The 13,259-nt window shown below is 38.2% G+C and overlaps 1 pseudogene; it reads left to right on the top strand.

Annotated features, from left to right (window-relative positions):
* The window catches only part of LOC118379948 (sarcolemmal membrane-associated protein-like), a 144,601-nt pseudogene that overhangs the window by 76,763 nt on the left and 54,579 nt on the right, over nt 1-13,259 (top strand).

Genomic DNA, 13,259 nt, shown 5'->3' with positions numbered 1-13,259 from the left:
CGCTCTCCCTTCCTCTCCTGTCGCTCTCTCTCCCTCGCCCCTCCCTCCCCACGGCAGGAGGCCCTACACAGGGAGCAGATGTTGGAACAGAAGTTGGCAACGTTGCAGTGCCTACTGGCCACCACACAGGAGGCTTCAGAGAGCAGCTGGCAGGTAGTTACTATACACTACCACCTTAACCCTACTGGTCACCACACAGGAGGCTTCAGAGAGCAGGTAGTTACTATACACTACCACCCTAACCCTACTGGTCACCACACAGGAGGCTTCAGAGAGCAGGTAGTTACTATACACTACCACCCTAACCCTACTGGCCACCACACAGGAGGCTTCAGAGAGCAGGTAGTTACTATACACTACCACCCTAACCCTACTGGTCACCACACAGGAGGCTTCAGAGAGCAGCTGGCAGGTAGTTACTATACACTACCACCCTAACCCTACTGGTCACCACACAGGAGGCTTCAGAGAGCAGGTAGTTACTATACACTACCACCCTAACCCTACTGGTCACCACACAGGAGGCTTCAGAGAGCAGCTGGCAGGTAGTTACTATACACTACCACCCTAACCCTACTGGTCACCACACAGGAGGCTTCAGAGAGCAGCTGGCAGGTAGTTACTATACACTACCACCCTAACCCTACTGGTCACCACACAGGAGGCTTCAGAGAGCAGGTAGTTACTATACACTACCACCCTAACCCTACTGGTCACCACACAGGAGGCTTCAGAGAGCAGGTAGTTACTATACACTACCACCCTAACCCTACTGGTCACCACACAGGAGGCTTCAGAGAGCAGGTAGTTACTATACACTACCACCCTAACCCTACTGGTCACCACACAGGAGGCTTCAGACAGATACACAGTATTTTGGGTAAGATGTTATTGACAGGTTAAAATGGTGAGATGAATGAACTAATAGATTAGAGGGGTGCAACACAGGAAGTTGGTGGAATAGGACGTAACCACTGACTCCAGTATGTGGTCCTGAGTGTGTGTTGTAACCAGCCCTGTGTTGTATCCAGCCCTGTGTTGTATCCAGCCCTGTGTTGTAACCACTGACTCCAGTATGTGGTCCTGAGTGTGTGTTGTAACCAGCCCTGTGTTGTAACCAGCCCTGTGTTGTATCCAGCCCTGTGTTGTATCCAGCCCTGTGTTGTAACCAGCCCTGTGTTGTAACCAGCCCTGTGTTGTATCCAGCCCTGTGTTGTATCCAGCCCTGTGTTGTATCCAGCCCTGTGTTGTAACCAGCCCTGTGTTGTAACCAGCCCTGTGTTGTATCCAGCCCTGTGTTGTATCCAGCCCTGTGTTGTAACCAGCCCTGTGTTGTATCCAGCCCTGTGTTGTAACCAGCCCTGTGTTGTAACCAGCCCTGTGTTGTATCCAGCCCTGTGTTGTAACCAGCCCTGTGTTGTATCCAGCCCTGTGTTGTAACCAGCCCTGTGTTGTAACCAGCCCTGTGTTGTAACCAGCCCTGTGTTGTATCCAGCCCTGTGTTGTAACCAGCCCTGTGTTGTAACCAGCCCTGTGTTGTAACCAGCCCTGTGTTGTATCCAGCCCTGTGTTGTATCCAGCCCTGTGTTGTATCCAGCCCTGTGTTGTATCCAGCCCTGTGTTGTAACCAGCCCTGTGTTGTAACCAGCCCTGTGTTGTATCCAGCCCTCAGCCCTGTGTTGTACCCAGCCCTGTGTTGTATCCAGCCCTGTGTTGTATCCAGCCCTGTGTTGTATCCAGCCCTGTGTTGTATCCAGCCCTGTGTTGTAACCAGCCCTGTGTTGTAACCAGCCCTGTGTTGTATCCAGCCCTGTGTTGTAACCAGCCCTGTGTTGTAACCAGCCCTGTGTTGTATCCAGCCCTCAGCCCTGTGTTGTAACCAGCCCTGTGTTGTAACCAGCCCTGTGTTATAACCAGCCCTGTGTTGTATCCAGCCCTCAGCCCTGTGTTCTAACCAGCCCTGTGTTGTATCCAGCCCTGTGTTGTATCCAGCCCTGTGTTGTAACCAGCCCTGTGTTGTATCCAGCCCTGTGTTCTAACCAGCCCTGTGTTGTAACCTTTTACTGCTTTGTAAAACGCAGTTGCATTTCCTTACACAGAGGAGAGCATGATTTGCTTGAATTTGTACGACCCATGTAATGAAAGTGGTAACGATGAGTAGAAATCCTTTGTTTTCTGACACGTCTACATCCTCTTTTCCTAATTGATTTCTGACGTGGCTAAATCATACATAATATTGCTGCTACCGTCACTTATGACCGAAAAGAGCGTCTGGACATCAGAACTGGGATTACTCACCTCAAATTGGACGAGGAGTTTTTCTTCGATGAGTCGGACTACGGACACCAGGCCCAGATCCCCGTGATTCGCTGGAAAAGGAAACGTAGGTTTCGCGGGAAAGAGATCAGGATGCCTTGTGAGGATAAGACAACGAGTTCTCATAGCTAATGTTCAATCGCTAGACAACAAATGGGACGAACTGAAAGCCCGTATATCCTATCAACGGGACATTAACTGTAATATCTTATGTTTCACCGATTCGTTGCTGAACGACGACATTAAGAACATACAGCTGTCGGGTTATACACTCTGTCGGCAGGACAGAACAGCAGCTTCTGGTAAGACACAGGGCGGGGGCCTATGTTATACACTCTATCGGCAGGACACAACAGCAGCTTCTGGTAAGACACGGGGCGGGGGCCTATGTATATTTGTAAAAAACAGCTGGTGCACGGTATCTAAGGAAGTCTCAAGGTTTTGCTCGCCTGAGGTAGAGTATCTCATGATGAGCTGTAGACCACACCATACCTAGAGCGTTTATCTGTATTTTTCGTAGCTTTTTACATACCATCACAGTCAGAGGCTGGCACTTAGATAGCATTGAATGAGCTGTATTCCACCATAAGCAAACAGGAAAACGCTCACCCAGAGGCGGAGCTCCTAGTGTTCTGGGACTTTAATGCAGGGAAACTCAAATCAGTGAAACCAAATTTCTGTCGGCATGTTAAATGTGCAACCAGAGGGAAAAAAATTCGAGACCACCTATACTCCACACACAGAGACGCGTACAAAGCTCTCCCTCGCCCTCCATTTGGTAAATCTGACCATAATTCTATCCTCCTGATTCCTGCTTACCAGCGAAAACTAAAGCAGGAAGCACCAGTGACTCGCTCAATAAAAGTGAAGTGGTCAGATGAAGCAGATGCTAAACTACAGGACTGTTTTGCTATCACAGACTGGAATATGTTCCGGGATTCTTCCGATGGAATTGTGGAGTACACCACATCAGTCACTGGCTTTATCAATAAGTGCATTGAGGACGTCGTCCCCACAGTGACTGTACGTACATAACCCAACCAGAAGCCATGGATTACAGGCAACATCCTTACTGAGCTAAAGGCTTGAGCTGCCACTTTCAAGGAGTGGGACTCTAACCCGGAAGCTTATAAGAAATCCTGCTATGCCCTCAGACGACCCAGCAAACAAGCAAAACGTCAACACAGGACTAAGATCGAATCATGCTACACCAGCTCTGACGCTCGTCAGATGTGGCAGGGCCTGCAAACCATTAGACTACAAATGGAAGCACAGCCGAGAGCTGCCCAGTGACAGGAGCCAACCAGACAAGCTAAGTCATTTCTATGCTCGCATCGAGGCGAGGTAACACTGAAATATGCATGAGAGCACCAGGCGTTCCCGGATGACTGTGTGATAACACTCTCGGTAGCCAATGTGAGTAAGACCTTTAAACAGGTCAACATTCACAAGGCCGCGGGGCCAGATGGATTACCAGGACGTGGACTCAAAGCTTGCACTGACCAACTGGCAAGTGTCTTCACTGACATACTGAGTCTGTAATGCCTATATGCTTCAAGCAGACCACCATAGTCCCTGTGCCCAAGGAAGCGAAGGTGTAACCTGCCTATATGACTACCGATCCGTAGTACTCACTTCGGTAGCCATGAAGTGCTTTGAAAGGCTGGTCATGGCTCACATTAACAGCATCCTCCCGGATACCCTCCATAGCAGAATAGCCGCACACAAGCCTAAGATCACCATGCGCAATGTCAAGCGTCGGCTGGAATGTTGTAAAGCTCGCCGCCATTGGACTCTGGAGCAGTGGAAACGCATTCTCTGGAGTGACGAATCACTCTTCACCATCTGGCAGTCCTGATGGACGAAAACTGGGTTTGGCGGATGCCAGCAGAACACTACCTGTCCGAATGCATAGTGCCAACTATAATGTTTGGTGGAGGAGGAATAATGGTCTATGGCTGTTTTTCATGGTTCAGGCTAGGCCCCTTCCAGTTTAGGGAAATCTTAAAGCTACAGCATACAATGACATTCTATATGATTCTGTGCTTCCAACATTGTGGCATCAGTTTGGGGAAGGCCCATTCCTGTTTCAGCATGACAAAACGAGGTCCATACAGAAATGGTATCGAGATCGATGTGGAAGAACTTGACTGACCTGCACAGAGCCCTGACCTCAACCCCATCGAACACCTTTGGGATGAATTGGAACGCCGACTGCGAGCCATGCCTAATCGTCCAACATCAGTGCCTGACCTCCCTAATGCTCTTGTGGCTGAACGGAAGCAAGTCCCTGCAGCAATGTTCCAACATCTAGTGGAAAGCCTTCCCAGAAGAGTGGAGGCTGTTATAGCAGCAATGTTCCAACATCTAGTGGAAAGCCTTCCCAGAAGAGTAGAGGCTGTTATAGCAGCAATGTTCCTACATTTAGTGGAAAGCCTTCCCAGAAGAGTGGAGGCTGTTATAGAAGCAAAGGAGAGACCAACTAAATAGTAATGGCCATGATTTTGGAATGAGATGTTCGACGAGCACGTGTCCACATACCTTTGGCCATGTAGTGTATGTAAAACACAGGAAAATCACATCTTTGACTGCACTGGGCCTTAATCTCAAGAGAAGACAGGTTAAAGGTTCAATGTTCTCTTACATATAGACAATGTCCAAAACAACACACTGAATTCAATGTTCAGTCATTTTAATTGTAAAGTCATGTATTTCTACACAATACCACAACACATTTTTTCCAAGAGGTAAACTCGATAAAGAATTCAATAATTTTGCCTAATTTTGCCTGGAATCAAGACATTTAGAATGTACCCAATACAAGCCCCCCCTTCTCTCTGTACTTCTGGTTATGGTGTTTATGGTTCGGTTATGGTGTACTGACCTTTCTCTCTCTCGCTCTCTTCTAGGCTCTGATAGATGAGGACCGGCTTCTCTCCAGACTAGAGGTGATGGGCAACCAGCTGCAGTCCTACTCTAAAGTAAGAACATTTACAAATATTTTGTCATGTATTTGGTTAGGAGTTGTTTTGAGGGGACGTCTTTTTCTCTCTCCCTCTCTTTCTCTTCAGAACCAAACAGAGAACGGTATGCGTAACGAGCTGGTAACTCTGCAGGAAGACAAGTACAACTATGAGATTACTGCCAAAGAGTCCCTGAGGAGGGTCCTGCAGGAGAAGATAGAGGTGGCCAGGAAGCTGTCAGAGGTTGAGGTGAGACTGGCCTATCTGTTCAATCCAGCTCATTTTCTAACCGTTTTAAAACACGGAAGGAAACAATGGATTCAACTTCCTCCATGCTTATTGTTTTAATGAATATAGAAATCCCTGCATTAGTATGTTTCTGTTAGTTGATACTCCGTATTGTTTCTGTTAGTTGATATTCCGTATTGTTTCTGTTAGTTGATACTCCGTATTGTTTCTGTTAGTTGATATTCCGTATTGTTTCTGTTAGCTGATATTCCGTATTGTTTCTGTTAGTTGATATTAGCTGATATTCCGTATTGTTTCTGTTAGTTGATATTCCGTATTGTTTCTGTTAGTTGATATTCCGTATTGTTTCTGTTAGTTGATATTCCGTATTGTTTCTGTTAGTTGATATTCCGTATTGTTTCTGTTAGTTGATATTCCGTATTGTTTCTGTTAGTTGATATTCCGTATTGTTTCTGTTAGTTGATATTCCGTATTGTTTCTGTTAGTTGATATTCCGTATTGTTTCTGTTAGTTGATATTCCGTATTGTTTCTGTTAGTTGATATTCCGTATTGTTTCTGTTAGCTGATATTCCGTATTGTTTCTGTTAGCTGATACTCCGTATTGTTTCTGTTAGTTGATATTCCGTATTGTTTCTGTTAGTTGATACTCCGTATTGTTTCTGTTAGTTGATATTCCGTATTGTTTCTGTTAGTTGATATTCCGTATTGTTTCTGTTAGCTGATATTCCGTATTGTTTCTGTTAGCTGATATTCCGTATTGTTTCTGTTAGTTGATATTCCGTATTGTTTCTGTTAGTTGATATTCCGTATTGTTTCTGTTAGTTGATATTCCGTATTGTTTCTGTTAGTTGATATTCCGTATTGTTTCTGTTAGTTGATATTCCGTATTGTTTCTGTTAGTTGATATTCCGTATTGTTTCTGTTAGCTGATATTCCGTATTGTTTCTGTTAGTTGATATTCCGTATTGTTTCTGTTAGTTGATATTCCGTATTGTTTCTGTTAGCTGATATTCCGTATTGTTTCTGTTAGTTGATATTCCGTATTGTTTCTGTTAGTTGATATTCCGTATTGTTTCTGTTAGTTGATATTCCGTAGTTGATATTCCGTATTGTTTCTGTTAGTTGATATTCCGTATTGTTTCTGTTAGTTGATATTCCGTATTGTTTCTGTTAGTTGATATTGATATTCCGTATTGTTTCTGTTAGTTGATATTCCGTATTGTTTCTGTTAGTTGATATTCCGTATTGTTTCTGTTAGTTGATATTCCGTATTGTTTCTGTTAGTTGATATTCCGTATTGTTTCTGTTAGTTGATATTCCGTATTGTTTCTGTTAGTTGATATTGTTTGTTTCTGTTAGTTGATATTCCGTATTGTTTCTGTTAGTTGATATTCCGTATTGTTTCTGTTAGTTGATATTCCGTATTGTTTCTGTTAGTTGATATTCCGTATTGTTTCTGTTAGCTGATATTCCGTATTGTTTCTGTTAGTTGATATTCCGTATTGTTTCTGTTAGTTGATATTCCGTATTGTTTCTGTTAGTTGATATTCCGTATTGTTTCTGTTAGTTGATATTCTGTATTGTTTCTGTTAGTTGATATTATTGCTGTTAGTTATTCTGTATTGTTTCTGTTAGTTGATATTCCGTATTGTTTCTGTTAGTTGATATTCCGTATTGTTTCTGTTAGTTGATATTCCGTATTGTTTCTGTTAGTTGATATTGTAGTTTCTGATGATATTCGTATTGTTTCTGTTAGTTGATATTCCGTATTGTTTCTGTTAGTTGATATTCCGTATTGTTTCTGTTAGTTGATATTCCGTATTGTTTCTGTTAGTTGATATTCCGTATTGTTTCTGTTAGTTGATATTCCGTATTGTTTCTGTTAGTTGATATTCCGTATTGTTTCTGTTAGTTGATATTCCGTATTGTTTCTGTTAGTTGATATTCCGTATTGTTTCTGTTAGTTGATATTCCGTATTGTTTCTGTTAGTTGATATTCCGTATTGTTTCTGTTAGTTGATATTCCGTATTGTTTCTGTTAGTTGATATTATTGTTTCTGTTAGTTGATATTCTGTATTGTTTCTGTTAGTTGATATTCCGTATTGTTTCTGTTAGTTGATATTCCGTATTGTTTCTGTTAGTTGATATTCCGTATTGTTTCTGTTAGTTGATATTCCGTATTGTTTCTGTTAGTTGATATTCCGTATTGTTTCTGTTAGTTGATACTCCGTATTGTTTCTGTTAGCTGATATTCCGTATTGTTTCTGTTAGTTGATATTCCGTATTGTTTCTGTTAGTTGATATTCCGTATTGTTTCTGTTAGTTGATATTCCGTATTGTTTCTGTTAGTTGATATTCCGTATTGTTTCTGTTAGTTGATATTCCGTATTGTTTCTGTTAGCTGATATTCCGTATTGTTTCTGTTAGTTGATATTCCGTATTGTTTCTGTTAGTTGATATTCCGTATTGTTTCTGTTAGTTGATATTCCGTATTGTTTCTGTTAGTTGATATTCCGTATTGTTTCTGTTAGCTGATATTCCGTATTGTTTCTGTTAGTTGATATTCCGTATTGTTTCTGTTAGTTGATATTCCGTATTGTTTCTGTTAGTTGATATTCCGTATTGTTTCTGTTAGTTGATATTCCGTATTGTTTCTGTTAGTTGATACTCTGTATTGTTTCTGTTAGTTGATATTCCGTATTCCGTATTGTTTCTGTTAGTTGATATTCCGTATTGTTTCTGTTAGTTGATATTCCGTATTGTTTCTGTTAGTTGATATTCCGTATTGTTTCTGTTAGTTGATATTCCGTATTGTTTCTGTTAGTTGATACTCTGTATTGTTTCTGTTAGCTGATATTCCGTATTGTTTCTGTTAGTTGATATTCCGTATTGTTTCTGTTAGTTGATATTCCGTATTGTTTCTGTTAGCTGATATTGTTTCTGTTAGTTGATATGTTTGTTTCTGTTAGTTGATATTCCGTATTGTTTCTGTTAGTTGATATTCTGTATTGTTTCTGTTAGCTGATATTCCGTATTGTTTCTGTTAGTTGATATTAGTTTCTGTTATTGATGTATTGTTTCTGTTAGTTGATATTCCGTATTGTTTCTGTTAGTTGATATTCCGTATTGTTTCTGTTAGTTGATATTCCGTATTGTTTCTGTTAGTTGATATTCCGTATTGTTTCTGTTAGTTGATATTAGCTGATCTGTATTGTTTCTGTTAGTTGATATTCCGTATTGTTTCTGTTAGTTGATATTCCGTATTGTTTCTGTTAGTTGATATTCCGTATTGTTTCTGTTAGTTGATATTCCGTATTGTTTCTGTTAGTTGATATTCCGTATTGTTTCTGTTAGTTGATACTCCGTATTGTTTCTGTTAGTTGATATTCCGTATTGTTTCTGTTAGTTGATATTCCGTATTGTTTCTGTTAGTTGATATTCCGTATTGTTTCTGTTAGTTGATATTCCGTATTGTTTCTGTTAGTTGATATTCCGTATTGTTTCTGTTAGCTGATATTCCGTATTGTTTCTGTTAGTTGATACTCCGTATTGTTTCTGTTAGTTGATATTATTGTTTCTGTTAGTTGATATTCCGTATTGTTTCTGTTAGTTGATATTCCGTATTGTTTCTGTTAGTTGATATTAGCTGATATTCTGTATTGTTTCTGTTAGTTGATATTCCGTATTGTTTCTGTTAGTTGATATTCCGTATTGTTTCTGTTAGTTGATACTCCGTATTGTTTCTGTTAGTTGATATTCCGTATTGTTTCTGTTAGTTGATATTCCGTATTGTTTCTGTTAGTTGATATTCCGTATTGTTTCTGTTAGTTGATATTCCGTATTGTTTCTGTTAGTTGATATTCCGTATTGTTTCTGTTAGTTGATACTCCGTATTGTTTCTGTTAGTTGATATTCCGTATTGTTTCTGTTAGTTGATATTCCGTATTGTTTCTGTTAGTTGATATTCCGTATTGTTTCTGTTAGTTGATACTCCGTATTGTTTCTGTTAGCTGATATTGTTTGTTTCTGTTAGTTGATATTCCGTATTGTTTCTGTTAGTTGATATTCGTATTGTTTCTGTTAGTTGATATTCCGTATTGTTTCTGTTAGTTGATATTCCGTATTGTTTCTGTTAGTTGATATTCCGTATTGTTTCTGTTAGTTGATATTCCGTATTGTTTCTGTTAGTTGATATTAGTTGATATTCCGTATTGTTTCTGTTAGTTGATATTCCGTATTGTTTCTGTTAGTTGATATTCCGTATTGTTTCTGTTAGTGATACTCCGTATTGTTTCTGTTAGTTGATATTCCGTATTGTTTCTGTTAGTTGATACTCCGTATTGTTTCTGTTAGTTGATATTCCGTATTGTTTCTGTTAGTTGATACTCCGTATTGTTTCTGTTAGTTGATATTCCGTATTGTTTCTGTTAGTTGATATTCCGTATTGTTTCTGTTAGTTGATATTCCGTATTGTTTCTGTTAGTTGATATTCCGTATTGTTTCTGTTAGTTGATATTCCGTATTGTTTCTGTTAGTTGATATTCCGTATTGTTTCTGTTAGTTGATATTCCGTATTGTTTCTGTTAGTTGATATTCCGTATTGTTTCTGTTAGTTGATATTCCGTATTGTTTCTGTTAGTTGATATTCCGTATTGTTTCTGTTAGTTGATACTCTGTATTGTTTCTGTTAGTTGATATTCCGTATTGTTTCTGTTAGTTGATATTCCGTATTGTTTCTGTTAGTTGATATTCCGTATTGTTTCTGTTAGTTGATATTCTGTATTGTTTCTGTTAGTTGATATTCCGTATTGTTTCTGTTAGTTGATACTCCGTATTGTTTCTGTTAGTTGATATTCTGTATTGTTTCTGTTAGTTGATATTCCGTATTGTTTCTGTTAGTTGATATTCCGTATTGTTTCTGTTAGTTGATATTCTGTATTGTTTCTGTTAGTTGATATTCCGTATTGTTTCTGTTAGTTGATATTCCGTATTGTTTCTGTTAGTTGATATTCCGTATTGTTTCTGTTAGTTGATATTCTGTATTGTTTCTGTTAGTTGATATTCCGTATTGTTTCTGTTAGTTGATATTCCGTATTGTTTCTGTTAGTTGATATTCCGTATTGTTTCTGTTAGTTGATATTCCGTATTGTTTCTGTTAGTTGATATTCCGTATTGTTGTTCTGTTAGTTGATATTCCGTATTGTTTCTGTTAGTTGATATTCCGTATTGTTTCTGTTAGTTGATATTCCGTATTGTTTCTGTTAGTTGATATTCCGTATTGTTTCTGTTAGTTGATATTCCGTATTGTTTCTGTTAGTTGATATTCCGTATTGTTTCTGTTAGTTGATATTCCGTATTGTTTCTGTTAGTTGATATTCCGTATTGTTTCTGTTAGTTGATATTCCGTATTGTTTCTGTTAGTTGATATTGTTTTGTTTCTGTTAGTTGATATTCCGATATTGTTTCTGTTAGTTGATATTGTTTCTGTTAGTTGATATTGTTTCTGATATTGTTTCTGTTAGTTGATATTCCGATATTGTTTCTGTTAGTTGATATTGTTTCTGTTAGTTGATATTCCGTTTGTTTCTGTTAGCTGATATTGTTTGTTTCTGTTAGTTGATATTCCGTTTGTTTCTGTTAGTTGATATTCCGTATTGTTTCTGTTAGTTGATATTCCGTATTGTTTCTGTTAGTTGATATTCCGTATTGTTTCTGTTAGTTGATATTCCGTATTGTTTCTGTTAGCTGATATTCCGTATTGTTTCTGTTAGTTGATATTCCGTATTGTTTCTGTTAGTTGATATTCTGTATTGTTTCTGTTAGTTGATATTGTTTCTGTTAGTTGATATTGTTTCTGTTAGCTGATATTGTTTGTTTCTGTTAGTTGATATTCCGTATTGTTTCTGTTAGTTGATATTCCGTATTGTTTCTGTTAGTTGATATTCCGTATTGTTTCTGTTAGTTGATATTCCGTATTGTTTCTGTTAGTTGATATTCCGTATTGTTTCTGTTAGTTGATATTCCGTATTGTTTCTGTTAGTTGATACTCCGTATTGTTTCTGTTAGTTGATATTCCGTATTGTTTCTGTTAGTTGATATTCCGTATTGTTTCTGTTAGTTGATATCCGTGTTTCTGTTAGTTGATATTCCGTTATTGTTTCTGTTAGTTGATATTCTGTATTGTTTCTGTTAGTTGATATTCTGTATTGTTTCTGTTAGTTGATATTCCGTTTGTTTCTGTTAGTTGATATTCCGTATTGTTTCTGTTAGTTGATATTCCGTTTGTTTCTGTTAGTTGATATTCCGTATTGTTTCTGTTAGTTGATATTCTGTATTGTTTCTGTTAGTTGATATTCCGTATTGTTTCTGTTAGTTGATATTGTATTGTTTCTGTTAGTTGATATTCCGTATTGTTTCTGTTAGTTGATATTGTTTCTGTTAGTTGATACTCCGTGTTTCTGTTAGTTGATATTGTTTGTTTCTGTTAGTTGATATTGTTTCTGTATTGTTTCTGTTAGTTGATATTCCGTATTGTTTCTGTTAGTTGATATTCCGTTTGTTTCTGTTAGTTGATATTCCGTATTGTTTCTGTTAGTTGATATTCCGTTTGTTTCTGTTAGTTGATATTCCGTTTCTGTTATTGTTTCTGTTAGTTGATATTCCGTATTGTTTCTGTTAGTTGATATCCGTATTGTTTCTGTTAGTTGATATTCCGTTTGTTTCTGTTAGTTGATATTCCGTATTGTTTCTGTTAGTTGATATTCCGTATTGTTTCTGTTAGTTGATATTCCGTATTGTTTCTGTTAGTTGATATTCCGTATTGTTTCTGTTAGTTGATATTGTTTGTTTCTGTTAGTTGATATTCCGTATTGTTTCTGTTAGTTGATATTCCGTATTGTTTCTGTTAGTTGATATTCCGTATTGTTTCTGTTAGTTGATATTCCGTATTGTTTCTGTTAGTTGATATTCCGTATTGTTTCTGTTAGTTGATATTGTTTGTTTCTGTTAGTTGATATTCCGTATTGTTTCTGTTAGTTGATATTCCGTATTGTTTCTGTTAGTTGATATTCCGTATTGTTTCTGTTAGTTGATATTTTCTTCTGTTAGTTGATATTCCGTATTGTTTCTGTTAGTTGATATTCCGTATTGTTTCTGTTAGTTGATATTCCGTATTGTTTCTGTTAGTTGATATTCCGTATTGTTTCTGTTAGTTGATATTCCGTATTGTTTCTGTTAGTTGATACTCTGTATTGTTTCTGTTAGTTGATATTCCGTATTGTTTCTGTTAGTTGATATTGTTTCTGTTAGTTGATATTTGTTTCTGTTAGTTGATATTCCGTATTGTTTCTGTTAGCTGATATTCCGTATTGTTTCTGTTAGTTGATATTCCGTATTGTTTCTGTTAGTTGATACTCCGTATTGTTTCTGTTAGTTGATATTCCGTATTGTTTCTGTTAGTTGATACTCTGTATTGTTTCTGTTAGTTGATATTCCGTATTGTTTCTGTTAGCTGATATTCCGTATTGTTTCTGTTAGTTGATATTTGTATTGTTTCTGTTAGTTGATATTGTATTGTTTCTGTTAGCTGATATTCCGTATTGTTTCTGTTAGTTGATATCTGTATTGTTTCTGTTAGTTGATATTCCGTATTGTTTCTGTTAGTTGATATTCCGTATTGTTTCTGTTAGTTGATATTCCGTATTGTTTCTGTTAGTTGATATTCCGTATT

The sequence above is a fragment of the Oncorhynchus keta genome, unplaced genomic scaffold, assembly GCF_023373465.1.
Source record: "Oncorhynchus keta strain PuntledgeMale-10-30-2019 unplaced genomic scaffold, Oket_V2 Un_contig_269_pilon_pilon, whole genome shotgun sequence".
Classification (NCBI taxonomy): domain Eukaryota; kingdom Metazoa; phylum Chordata; class Actinopteri; order Salmoniformes; family Salmonidae; genus Oncorhynchus; species Oncorhynchus keta.
The sequence above is the reverse complement of the archived record's forward strand: the minus strand, read 5'-3'. Positions and strand labels throughout refer to the sequence as shown.